We start from the raw sequence: 4804 nt of genomic DNA, 5'->3' as shown, positions 1-4804 counted from the left end.
ATTCAAGTCTGGATAAGTGATCAGCCACTTGATTTTCACACCCCTTGCGATCCTTTGCCTTAAAGTCAAATTCTTGAAGTAACAATACCCACCGGATCAATCTTGGCTTTTCATCTTTCTTAGCCATTAAGTACCTCAGAGCTGCATGATCCTAGTGGACCACCACCTTAGTTCCTAGCAAATATGCCCTGAATTTCTCAAAGGCGTAAACCACAACCAGAAGTTCTTGTTCAGTGATAGTGTAGTTCTTTTGAGCCCCATTCAAGGCTTTACTGGCATAGTAAATTGGATGAAACAACTTATCCTTTTTCTGGTCCAACACAACTCCAAGCGCCACCCCGATAGCATCGCATATTAGTTCAAACGGCTTTGTCCAATTGGGAGAAATAATAACTGGAGCCTCCACTAACTTCATCTTAATGCATTCAAATGCCTGCCTGCAGTCATCATCAAAAGAGAACTTGGCCTCTTTTTCAAGAAGTTTGCACAATGGGTTTGCAACCTTCGAGAAATCCTTTATAAATCTGTGATAGAATCCTGCATGTCCAAGAAAGCTACGCACCCCTTTTACAGAGATGGGGGAGGTAGTTTATCGATAACCTCTACTTTGGCATTATCCACCTCAATACCTTTCGCAAAAATTTTATGACCGAAAACAATGCCCTCTTTCACCATGAAGTAGCATTTTTCCCAGTTAAGGACCAGGTTAAACTCTTTACACCGTTGTAATGCTTGACTTAGATTCAGCAAGCATAAGTCAAAGGAATCTCCAACCACTGAAAAATCATCCATAAACACTTCCAAGGTGTCTTCAACCATATCAGAGAAAATAGACATCATGCACCTCTGGAATGTTGCCGGTGCATTACATCATCCAAAGGCATCCTTTTAAAAGCAAATGTGCTATATGGACATATGAACGTCGTTTTCTCCTAATCCTCAGGAGCAATGGAGATCTGATTATACCCAGAATACCCATCCAAGAAACAGTACCTGTCTTTGCCTGCCAATCGATCAAGCATCTGATCCATGAATGGCATTGGAAAGTGATCTTTCAGTGTCCATGAATTTAGCTTTCAGTAGTCCATACACACCCTCTAACCTGTGATAGGCCTGAGTGGAATTAAATCATTCTTCTCATTGGCCACTACCGTCATACCCCTCTTCTTGGGCACACACTATACAGGGCTTACCCATTTACTGTTTGAGATTGGGTACACCACCCCTGTATCTAGCCATTTGATGATTTCTTTCTTCACCACCTCTTGCATAGGTGGATTTAGGTGACGATGATGCTCAATAGTGGTACACAATCTTACTCTAACTGAATCTCGTGCAAACATATAACAGGACGAATACCAATGATATCTGAAATAGTCCAACCAATAGCTCTCTTGTATCTCTTAAGAACAGAGATGAGAGCTTCCACCTGTTGTTCGCCGAGATCAGCAGCAATAATAAATGGTAGCGTATTTCCACTACCCAAGAACACATACCTCAAATGACTAGGTAGCTCCTTCAAGTCTAACATTGGTGGCTCTTTAATGGATGGCTTCGCTGGTGGTGAAGGCCGATTCTTAAGTTCAAGATCCAGCTTCTTGGGGACATAAGAATACGACCCCATTCCTTCCAAACCATAGACAGTTTCTTCACACTCATCAATATCCACACGCTCAAAGTTTATGAGCATATCAGCCAATGGATCAACAGTAAAATGCTCCTCCAAAGATAATTCCAACTCTTCCTCATAATAAATATCAACTATAGAGAACACATTCATTTCTTTGGGCTGCTTCATTGATTTGCATACATCAAAATGCACCACTTCATTGTTCATCCAGAATAAAAGCTCATTTGCTCACAGATTAAAAAGCACACTTCCGATTGTGAGGAAAGGTGGACCCAATATTATGGGCACCTCGAAGTCCACCTCACAATCCAAAATAACAAAATCTGCAGGAAAAATGAAGGTAGCTACCTTCACTAACACATCATATAGAACCCCAACAGGCCGTTTTACCGACCTATCTACCATTACAAGCCGCATGTTGGTTGGTGTAGGATCTCCCAACCCCAATTATTTATAAATGGCTAGCGGCATCAAATTAATGCTAGCCCCGAGATCACATAAGGCCTTGGCAAAATCCAAAGACCCAACCGTGTAAGGAATAATGAAAGCACCCGGATCTACCTTCTTCTGTACTAAGGACCTTATGGCAATTGCACTGCAATGATGGAAATTATCTGTCGGTTCATAGCTTGCTGCCCTTTTCTTTGTCAAAAGGTCCTTCATGAATTTGGCATACCCTGGCATCTGCTCCAATGCCTCCACCAAAGGCACATTTATAGTCAGCTTCTTCAGCATGGTCATGAATTTACTGAACTTAGTATCATCAACCTTCTTCTTCAATCTCTGAGAAAAAGGGGGTGGTGGTTTTGGAAGATTTTTCTCCACTACTTTTTTTTCATTGTGCTTCCCATCATCAATCTTTTTAGACTGTTGATAGCTAGGTGTAGTATCATGAAAGACCTCATCCTGATTTTTAACTTCTACAGAATTATCATAATACACTTCAACAACATTCTCCTCCATACTATCAATCACAGAATTACCCTTGGATGGATTTTCCAACACCTTACCACTCCTAGTAGCAATGGCCAAACATGATCTATCTTTTCTTAGATTTTTCACAGTGTCACTTGGTAAAGTGCCAGCTTTCCTTTGATTGAATGCCACTGATAGTTGAATTATTTGTTGTTCCACCTATTTTATTGAAGTGGAATGGGAGTCAACCAATTGATTCATTTAGGACAAATCATATTTTACCTTAGCTACTCCCGTGTTGGTTGCCTCCACTCCTCTGAACAGCTTGGCCATCATGTCCTCCATGGACATCTTCCCAGAGCTAGATCCAGCAGCTTTATAATATCCAGGAGGGACATACAAACCGCTTCTATCATTCTTATTCTTCCAATTCCCTTGGTCTCAGTCCTTGTATCCGAATTTTTCATAATAGTTCCGACCTTGGTTTCCTTGGCCACTGCCTCAGAAACCCCCTTGATTGTTTAAGTAATTTGTTTCCTCTTCAGAATCGGAGTCAGCTCTTCTCTATGATGTAATAGCTTTAACCTTCTCTGTCTTCCCTGATAATAAATGCTTAGTAAGAAGGTCCATATGTATTTTCATGTGAGCTATATCTTGGTCACGTTCTTCTTTCCTTCGCCTCTGTTATGCAGTCATACCAATAGATACAGTAGAGATTGTTACCTCAGAATCCCTGGTATGACAAGCTCTACTCTGCTTTGTCATACGATCTAGCATCTAAGATGCCTCAATAAAGGAGAGATCCATGAATGACCCACCCGCAGCATTATCTACCACTGGCTTAGTCACCGAATTCAAGGCTCTATATAATATCTCCATCAAATGGAAATTTGTCATCTGATAATTGGGCATCGCATAAGCTTCTTCTTGAACCTCTCCCAAGTCTCGTAGAGAGCCTCAGTTGGAAGCTGTCTGAAATTGCTTATCTTATCTCTCAATTGTGCTCTCTTGGACGGTGGAAAGAATCTTTCTAGGAAAACGTCTTTCAGTTGCCTCCAATTTGTGATAGAGTCAGGAGTTAGCCAATTCAGCCATAGAGTTGCTTCTCCAGATAGAGACAATAGACATAGGTGCAGACGAATTGCATTCTGACCAACTCCTGGATTGTCAAATGACTTGCATGTTGAGATAAAATTAATCAGATGCATATTCGGATCGTCGCCTGCAAGTCCACTAAATAACCCTTTGAGTTGCAACAACTGGATCATAGTGCTAGTAATGTTGAACTTGGCTCCAGGTACTAAAGGCGGAGGAATAATAGCCCCTGTGGCACCAGCCCTATCTAGTTCATCATAGTCATCCTCAAAAATAAACTGCACAGCTCTGCGTTCGGGTCTCATTCTAGCATGGCGATCTCTGTTGACAGGTGCAGCCAAATCATCTGCATGCCTTGGATTTAATAGCTTATCATCACCCAGATCTTCATCATCAGGATTTGGTGCCCAACCTAGGTTATCAGCGTTCTGCTGATTTACTTGCGCAGCTGCCAATGCAACTAACCTAGCCTGCTCCTGTTGAGCAGTTATTCTTTCAGGGTTTCGTTGCTCATCCATTTTGCCAATGAGATGTGGTTCAGGATTTATAGGTAATAATGGTTGACCCGATCTCCGTGTATTTGGCATGCACAAGAGTCAGCCTGTTCAAAATAAAAACAACAAATAAAAAGTAAAGTTTGAGAATCTTTGACCAAAGGGTCTATTAACTATCACAAACTTAGTTGACAACCGTATTCCCGAGGAACGGCGCCAAAATTTGATACGCCCAAATTACAACTCTCTCACGAGAATGTAAGCGATCGCTCTCAAATATAGAACCCAACATGGTTGGATGTCGAATCCCACCGGGAATACTGTGCTCACTAAGTGTCGTAATTGTTATTAGACTATTGATCAGAGTTTCTTAACCAAAATGGGGGTTTGGTTTCTCTTTAATTTGTAAAATGATAAATTGTCACAAGATTCATTCAACTAATGATCTTCTCCTTATTTTGTAACTTTATGATATTAATCAAACCAGGCTTATGATCACCAAAATGCCAACATCATTTGGGTTGTGAATTATTTATGAATTCCACTTAACAAATTCAATTGCAAGAAAGGTTAAATCCTATTCTATATCTATTAGTTTCTCAACCTAAATGGATAAATTATCCTATAATTCTCTCAAACTCATAGGATGCCTTATTCTTTCAACCTAGTT

The sequence above is a fragment of the Capsicum annuum genome, chromosome 9 (assembly GCF_002878395.1).
Source record: "Capsicum annuum cultivar UCD-10X-F1 chromosome 9, UCD10Xv1.1, whole genome shotgun sequence".
Classification (NCBI taxonomy): Eukaryota; Viridiplantae; Streptophyta; class Magnoliopsida; order Solanales; family Solanaceae; genus Capsicum; species Capsicum annuum.
The sequence above is the reverse complement of the archived record's forward strand: the minus strand, read 5'-3'. Positions refer to the sequence as shown.